Source organism: Dipodomys spectabilis, unplaced genomic scaffold, assembly GCF_019054845.1.
Source record: "Dipodomys spectabilis isolate Male_0828 unplaced genomic scaffold, ASM1905484v1 ptg000044l, whole genome shotgun sequence".
NCBI lineage: Eukaryota > Metazoa > Chordata > Mammalia > Rodentia > Heteromyidae > Dipodomys > Dipodomys spectabilis.
Window position 1 is genome coordinate 206,114 of NW_024870721.1, and position 9,312 is coordinate 215,425.

A 9,312-nucleotide genomic window follows, 5' to 3' on the forward strand; every position below is an offset into this window, starting at 1 on the left:
GAGGTTTCTAGAAGGGGATCAAGTCCACTGCTTTGGGCAGGAGTATCAGTACAGAAAGCAACAGAGAAATTAATTTTCTTTTCTGACTACTGAAAAGTGGAAAGATGCTCAAGTTTACCATTTAAAGGAACAATAGACATTTCTAAAATCTCTGTCTAAACTTTGGTTTTCTTTAAAAAACACACAAAAAACCAGGTCATCACAAAAAGTAATGTAAATGGAGGCTGTAGGCAGGTACTGTTCTGTCCGTGGCAGTCTTTTGTGTAAAGTAAGGCGTATTGGAGCTCCAATTTAAATGATGCAGTGGGGTTTACTGACTATGCATGCCGAAGCAGTGCAAGTCGTCCGTGCCCTTGCTGTCGAAGCCTGGGAGGGGCTGACCATACTTGTCCACGCACCAACAGAAGCCCCGCTTTCTGCCTTTGGAGGGGCGACACTGCTTCTTCTTATAAAATCCTTTCTTGTCGCAGTTGGGGATGTGCACACCCCTGGGACTCAGCACATTGGGGAACTTCAGGTGATTCAGGGTGTCTTGCATCTCTCTAAGGAAGGGACCGTATTCTATCTCCAGTTTGGACTCCGAGGAGAAGGTCTGGGTGTCCGTGCTCTGGGACTCATAGTCGACTTTGTAATGCTGGCTGTCCTTTGTGTGACCTTTCTTGATGGTGTCCAGCTTCGCGTGAATGGAATGGAACTTGGATTCAGGCACCCTATGTGTGCTGGGAGGGGCATGGCTCTCCAAGCTCCCCGTGCCTAGGTCCTCCTCTGACTCACTAGCATTTCCTGAGGCAGAGGGCGCCAGCAGCAGGTAGGCGCTCACCCGGCCAGGACGCTGGCATTGGCGCAGAACCCGCGGCCATCCAGCAGCGCCTGCAGTGGGCGTGGCTCGGTTGGTGGCAGCTGGCAGCTGAGCCCCTAGCTGCAGAGTTCTGTGTAGACACCTCACGGCTGGCCCTCCCGCAGAGCACATGTCAGGCAGCTGCCACAGCCTGGCTCGCGCACCAGCTCGGCACACGCAGGCACTGCAGGCAGAGGCTCGCACTGGGCCAGCGCGATCCCATCACAGTGCTCGCATTGCAAGATGGGACCCTCGTCACCGGTGGCCTGAGGAGCAGGGCCAGGGTGGTGAGTAGAGCTGCCCTGAGCGCCGGGCGCCGCCGGAAGCATGACGCCCATTGCAGGAGCCAACTGGAGTAAGCAGTTACTGGGTCAAGGCACGCAGTGTGAGATTGTAGGATCTGGAGCGCAACTACCGGTGCTCGGCGTGCAGCTGCCCAGCTTCCACCTCAGTACCTATAAGTTCTAATGTCACCCTTTTTCTGTCTTATAGTAGTTTGGCTGATTTTAATGTAGTTAATCCATTTTGAGTTGATGTTAGTGCAAGCAGAGATCCACTTCCAGTTTTCTGCCTATTGATGTCCAGTTTTCCCAACACCAATAGTTGAAGAGGCTATGATGTGTGTGTATGTGGTGTGTGTGTGTGTGTGTGTCTGTGTCTGTGTCTGTGTTTCTGTGTGTCTGTGTGTCTGTGTCTGTGTCTGTGTGTGTCGGTCGTGGGGCTTGAACTCTCGGCCTCGGAGCTACCCCTCAGCATTTCATCTCCAGGCTAGTACTTGAACAACAGTTCCACTTCCCATTTTCTTGTGGTTTATTGGAGCTAAGAGTCTCATCGACTTCCCTGGCCCTGCTGGCTTTCAACAACCATTCTCAGATCTCAGCCTTCTGATTAGCTAGATTAAAGGCACGAGCCACAGTCACCCAGCAAGGCTATGTTTTTTCCACATTACATCTTTCACTCTTTTGTCGAATATCAGATGATTGTAAGTATGTAGTTTTATTTCTGGGTCTTTTCATCTTTTTTAATACGTTTTTTTTTTTTGTAAAAATAATGTACAAAGGGATTGCAGTTACATAAGGTAGGTAATGAGTTCATTTCCTCTCAAGCATTGATACTACCTCCTTTGTTTTTCCCCTACCATCCCTACCCTTCCACCTCCATAACTACTCCTTTCCATCCCTCCTTCCCACTCCCTGCCTAAATTGTAAAGTTCGTTTTTGAACATAGTGTCTTGATCTCATTGTTAAAATGGGTCAAACTGTATCCCTTGTTAAGCATTTGGTTTTTTCCCTTCACCTCCCAAAGCTAGAGAAATGTACATACAAGATACAGGGCACCAACATCAAAGAAACAAAAAAAAACACATAAATTAGGTTACAAGATTGGGTGGAAGAATGATGACTGTTGACTTAATTTAATAAGTATTCTATAGTTTTTAATGGTAAGGTTTATTAACTCAAAGGGGGAGAAAAAACATTCAGAATAGTGGAATGTGGCTACTACTCATTTGATGTGTGTGGATAGATTATGATTAATAAAAATATATCTATTAATTCCCAGTGGTAGACTGCTATGTTAACTGGGAGGAGACTTTGGTAATGCCAGGGGTTTGAATACTGGTAATGAAGCAGAATATGAGGGGAGAGCATTTGCTAAAGATGTAACTTCCTAGGCTCATACTAAATACATTGAAGTAGAATGCTAAGTACTGATCGACTGAGCACCAAATTTTATTTGTTGACTTTTTGTTTTGTGAAGTCCAGGGATTTGAACCTAGAGCCTGGGTGCTGTCCTTTAATTTTTTCTCAATGCTAGTGCTCTACCAGTTGAACCACAGCTTCAAGTCCATAATTTTGGTGGTTAATTGGAGATGAGTCTTTCCAAATTTCCTCTTTGGGCTTGCTTCAAACGTGATCCTCAGGTATCAGCCTCCCGAGTAGCTCGCATTCCAGTTGTGAGCCACCAGAACCTGGCTAGAATCACATTTTAAAAGTGTTCTCTAGGTGAATCAGATGTGTCTAGGTACTATGTGAGCATTTTGGTTCCAGTGGGTTATGTCAGATTTAGAATAACATCAGAATTTTTCTTCTTGTAACTCGCAGCATCCAATATCTATATAATTTATTCAGATCTTCATGTCTGATTTTTTTTCTTCATTGTACCTTTTTATTCTTACTTCACAAGCAAGCACATCAGTGATGTTTTCCTTTTCTGAAGCAAGTTACATCCTTTCCCATCAATGAGGGATGTACTTGCTGCTCTTACTGCCTGGAATACCTGCTTCTAGTTAATTGCATGGATGATGGCTCTCAGGTTAACTATCTCCTCCTCAGGAATATCTCCTCACATAACCGCTGTGAAGTTGTTGCCACAAAACTACCAATGTCATGTCTCTGATTTATAAAAATTATCATTATGATTTCTGGTTTTCTTTTCAGCATGAAATTGATGAGGAGAGAGCCACATTCACTTGTTTCTCCAACACCTATAATAGTGCCTGGTCCTTAGTGCTCAGGAGCCTTGCATAGGGATCAGCCTTCTCCAGCTCAATTTATCTTAGCTTCTGGTCAAGACAGCACTTGAAGCTGATGTCTGGTGGCTAGCAGTCATTCCCTCTCATTCTTTGTGCCTTTCTGTGTTGCTGAGTCCACCTCAGAGCAAGATCAGTGCCTGACACCTATTTGCTGCTATGGAAAGATGGTTATGACATCATACAAGTTATGGGCATTGTTTTGTGAAACTGTGTGCAGAGACGCATCTCCACACAAGTTCTCCAAGGCAAGTGTCTCCCATGCCCAGGAGTCCATTCCACAACACAGCATCCTAACTATCACCTACTCCCTAATGCACTCAGTGTATGTTCCCATTTCCATTAAAAAAAGAAAATTCAAGATATGCCTTTGATGATTTGTCATTGAATTACTGAAACAAAGTATATAATTTTGGGGCTAGGAAGGTGGCTTAGTGGTAGAGTGCTTGCCTTGCATGCATGAGGCTCTGAGTTCGATTCCTCAGAACCACATAAGCAAAACGAAAATAAGCTGGAAGTGGCCCTGTGGCTCAAGTGGTAGAGCGCTAGCCTTGAGCTGAAGAGCTGATGGATAGCACCCAAGCCCAGAGTTCAAGCTGACAACCGGACCCCCAAAAAAGTATATAATTTTATGTATTTGTAAGTCTTTGTCCATCTCTCTTGAGCCCTTGGCATATTTCTATGTGTTTGCAGCTTGGGAAGGGAAATAAGGTTTAATTCAGGATAGTCAAAAACATTTTGGGAGGGAATGCCAACTTTCCATCTGATGTTCTACAGATGGCCATCTTGTCACAGGAACTGAGTAGACTGTCATAGCATAAGAGGCTTGTCCTGATTTCTACTGACTTTCCTCTGGGGTCACAGAGTGTGATCCTACTGCATACGTGTCGCTTGGCTACACTCGAGGGACCAGGTTTCTCTGAAAATCTAGTGGCATGGGGGTAAGAGAAACTAAAACTCAGAACCCAGCTTCCCACATCACTAGGATTACAGGCCTGAGTCTCATATACTAACTCATAACTGCCTTTTTATACATCGTGTAGCCTGTTTCATTATATTCACCTCATAGACAGATATACAAATATATGTTTATATTTATCCATCTATTTATAATCAGTGTTATATCTAGAAACACAAAAATATATATTCATATAATTATAATCAAAGTTATATTACCACTTTCCCCAATAATATTTTACACTAATATTATGTGAAAAAATACTTAAGATTGAAAAAGTTAAAAGCCCTTGTAGTATGAAAAATCATATTTGATCTTATATATCATATAATATACTGTACAAAATGTAATGAATATAACATGTATTTCCATATAACTGATTTAATTGCTTCTTGATTTTGTGTTTGTCGATCTATATAAGCCTTCTTTCTTCTATTGATGATGGCTTATACTTTCCAATGTCGATATTTCTTATGTATTTTGTCAAATATATTCAGCCCTAAGTAGAATTTTTATGTTAATGGAGCCAAATTTTTCTTCAATATTTCCCAAAGCGCAATGAATATGTATATAGAATTGAACTCACTGTTGGAAGAAAGTCCCACATACCACTATAAGTATTGTAGCATTTGTCCCAATTGACAGAACAGCTTTCTAGGTCATCTGATCTGGTATGTCCTAGATCTTTTGTAGCCACCTTATCACCCCATGCAGGCATGGCCTGGCTTCCTTGCAACTCCCTGTGCATTTAACCATTCCCTTTATATCCAGTAGGCTCTCTTGATCATCCCACTGTCACTCTGTTTTCCCACACACAGAACACATGTGCATGGTGCTTTACATTGTAGGTTGAAAAAAAAACACATTTAAGGCTCATGAATTATATAATATAACATAAACACTGACATTTTAATAACGTTAGAAAAATAACTAGAATGATCATTTTACAACAATCAGGACCAAAAAGAAATATAACGATTTTCTAAAGAAGGGGGGAAGCAATCTCTAAATCTGGATTGTCTTCTAAGTTGGCTTCAGACACAAATTCTGCCTCAGAGTCCTCAAAAGGATCTACTTCCTCATTAAAGGCAGTATTTTCTTCCCGAGTCTAGGGAGGGACAGATCTTATTTCTCAATTGGAAATTGGATCCCCAGCAGAAGGACAGATTGGTCTGGATATTCTGTGAGGACAGATTCCCTTTCCTCAACTGAATCTAGACTTTGACCCTAAATTACTGGTTTTCTTGAACATAGACTGGGGTCATTTTCCATTAGCACATATTTACCCTGCACTCCAGGACCAAAACATTTTTTACTGCTTTGGATGTGATCTAGGTGAATTGTGAACATCAATGGAAGACATTCTGGATCATCTTCTTCCTTGGTGGTATGTGCAGGTACACCTATATCACATGTGGAGTTCAGAACCAGTGGGATGTCCACAGGACTCAAAACCTAGTTGGGCCTTTCTACACATTGAAAAAAGCCTCTATGTTCACATGCTTTTGGAGTCCAGTTTTGGCTTCCAATCTCCATCAGTCATCATAGGCGACATCACTGATGGGTTCTTTATCTGGAGTTCAGCAGGAAGTTCTCTACAGTGACACAAACATAAGAATGTAAATAGGTACAGGAGTCTTAGAGTAGACTCTAGAAGTTAAAGTGTGACTAAACCTCTATAAGGATTTAGTAGGAGAAGCTGTAGAACTTGAGTTTGGGCTGAACACTGATGAGAAGGTAGGGTGTTTCTAATGAGTGGTTATGTCCAAGTTCTTTTAAAAAGGGAACAGACATTACCCAGCATAGAACATCCATAAAAGAACATTTTGCTAAGCTGGGTAGTACAAAGGGCTCTTGGCAAAGCAGGCCCATCCCTTGAGACCTAGGTTCCATCCCTACTCAAAAGCTCTAAGGCATCTAAACAAGGACTATTTACTCTTTTCCTTGGTCTCACGGGTCATGCATTGCTCCAGCTGGTCCAGAAGAATATGTAAGCAGAACAGCAAGTCTGAAGAGGGCATGTTGAGCTTGTCATACTGTGTAAGTTTTTTCAGGATGTCAAGTTTCTTGTGCTCATAAAAATCATCAGGGTAGAAGTCCATCCAAATAGTTAAGATGGAACAATTGATGCTGTGGGCAGATTGGTGACAAGGAAAATGAGAGTCTGCCCTCTACATCCTGAGCCTTCTACCATAGACCCTTTGTGGCAGGACTAGAATGCTGGGAAGTGGGAAGAGACTCCTGGAAGCAGAATTCTCCTCACAACCCACTTCTAGAAATTTCTAATGCAACCCTCCAAAATTCTCCCTGTGATGGGCAGAGAAAGTTGTTTCCCCACTGTGTCTGAGTTGCTACACACAACCCTCCCTGTCATCGAGGGATTGTGATCCATGCTGGCCTGGTCATAAACAGAAAACCCTGTCATAAAAATGGCTACAGCAGCGCTGAGCACAGGTGGCTCATGCCTGTAATCTTAGCTACTCAGGAGGCTGAGATCTGAAGATCCCAGTTCAAAGCAACTCTAGGCAGGAAAGTGTGTGAGACTCCTATCTCAATAATCCACTAGAAAACTAGAAGTGGCACTGTGGCTGAAACAGTAGAGCACTCGCCTTGAGCTGAAGAGTGCAGGGACAGTGTACAGGTGCAGAGTTCAAACCACATGACCAACAAAAACAAAAGTGACTAAAGCGAAAAGAGCAGGTGTATGGCTCACTTTGTAGAGCACCTACCTAAAATTCATGAAGCCCTGAGTTTAATTGCTAAGATTGAAAGGAGGAAAGAATATGAAGGAATGGAAGGAAGAAAAGAAGGAAGGGAGGAATTTTGATATAACCAAATACTGGAAAGATGTGAAGTATTAAAGGTATCACAAGTATTTTATATGAAAAGATAGATTGTTCACTAAAAGGCAAATTATAAAATGTGGAATTCAGGCTAAAATACATGTACAGTTTTGTTTTTCTGTAAAGTGATACTTACGTGCCTCTTTAGTTTAAAAGTAGTAAATGAGTTTGAAAAATGGAGTTGTTAGAAATGAATCATTATATCTTATCACTTTTTCTGCTACATTCACCACCTACAAAATTGGAACAATGTTCATCATTTTAATTATTAATGTATTAATTTTATCTTTCATCTTTAGTGTATAGTCTATTGTGCACATCGTTTGTTTGAACTCTTTTTTTTGTTTGTTTTTTGTCCATGATGGGTCCTGAACTCTGGGCCTGGGCACTGTCCCTCAGCTCTTCACCTCAAGGATATCACTTTACCACTTGAACCACAGTGCCACTTCTGGCTTTTCTGCTTATGTGGTACTGAGAAATCGAACCCAAAGGCTCATACATGCAAGGCAAGCACCCTACCACTTAGCCACCTTCCCAGCCCTGAAATCTTTATTTTTTCCTTCAGACATAGGCTTGAATACAGGGCATGGGTGCTGTCGCAGTGCTTCTTTGCTCAAGTTTAGCACTCTGCCATACAAGATTAAACCATAGTGCCATTTCTTGTTTTTAGTGGTTAATTGGAAATAGCAGTCTCATGGGAACTTTTCTGCCCAAGACTGGCTTTGAACCAACATCCTCATTTCTCAGCCTCCTGAGAAGGTAGGATTACAGGCGTGAGCCACCTGTACCCTTGTGCTCATTTATTTTCTTTTAAATGTTATATAAGTTTAGTTCCCCCACCCAAATACGTGCAAACTGAGATGCAAATTGGCTTTAAATAAACCACTAGTTGAGGATGCTGAAATTACAAATGATGGCAAATTGTTTTTAACATTTTTTAATATGAGAAGCTTGAACTGAGGGCCTGATTGAAATCCCTATTCTCTTGTGCTCAAGGCTATCACTCTACTAGTTTGGCCCACAGGGCCCTTTTAGTTTCTTGGTAACCAGTTAGAGATAATAGTCTCACAGACCTTCTTACCCAGGCTGTTATTAATCCTCGATTATCAGATCTCAGCCACCTGAGTTGTTATGATTACAGGCATGAGAAACTGTCACCAGTTTTTTAAAAAGCAACAACAGATTACTTTAGGGGAGGATGGAGGAGGAGAAGCTAGAGGCTAAACAAGCTCTCACATAGAAAATAGTTGTAGTGTTCCACTGAAGAGTCCTAGGTCAGAGAATGACCAAGTGTGCCATCACAGTACAGTTTGGCCAGAGAGGGAAAATCCAGGCAAGGAGACAGATCTGAGCACTTGCCATTAGCTGCAGCTGTGGTGGTGGCGGCAACGGCAGCAGCCTAGCCGCCAAAAGAACAACACAGAGTCTGGGACAATGGTGCCAGACACAGCAGGTGACCGGATTCTACTTAAAACCAGAAAGAACTGATAAGTAGCAGATATCTTCATCCTGCTTATCACAGACCAGAGACAACCCAGGAACCAAGACTCCAGCGTGAGTAGAATCCTGACATACTCACTCCTTCTTAGGGAACAGAGGAGGGAAGGCCACCCTTACCATCCTCACCCCCGGAGACCTCCATATTTGATATTGAAAAGGCCCAGCTGAGCAGCAAGCTCCAACTCAGGCCTTGGAAAAAAAACAAAAGAGTCATTTAGGAGGTCTCAGGCACCTGACCTGACCTGCCAGGCTCAGCTCCTCCCTGGGAAAAGTCACCCAGCCCAGGCAGACAAAGCTCTGCCCCGAGGGGAGTGACTTTCTTCACTGGGTAAACAGAGCCAGAGGCTGCCCCTCCCTACAGCAGCCTAGACAATCAAGTGAAATTCAGTAAACATAAACCCTGAGAATGGCTCTAGGCTGGGCTCTGTGAGTGTCTCAGAAGTTACCCCTCAGGGAAAAGCTGCAATTTGCTGAAAGGCCTCAATTCTACCCAGAACATAGCCTCATCACAGCATCTTCAAATTAGAGGAAACAGCCATCTCCCTCTTTTGTGAAACTCAAAGCAGATCTCCCTCTCATTGAACTATACTGGGAGGAGGATCACAAAATCCTGATCATTTTTCTGCCTGCTCCAACAAATTGA

At 42.8% G+C, this 9,312-nt stretch overlaps 1 pseudogene; it reads right to left on the reverse strand.

Annotated features, from left to right (window-relative positions):
- Positions 1-310: 310 nt before the first annotated feature.
- Positions 311-8,811, reverse strand: LOC122106961 (annotated as a pseudogene).
- Positions 8,812-9,312: the final 501 nt, after the last annotated feature.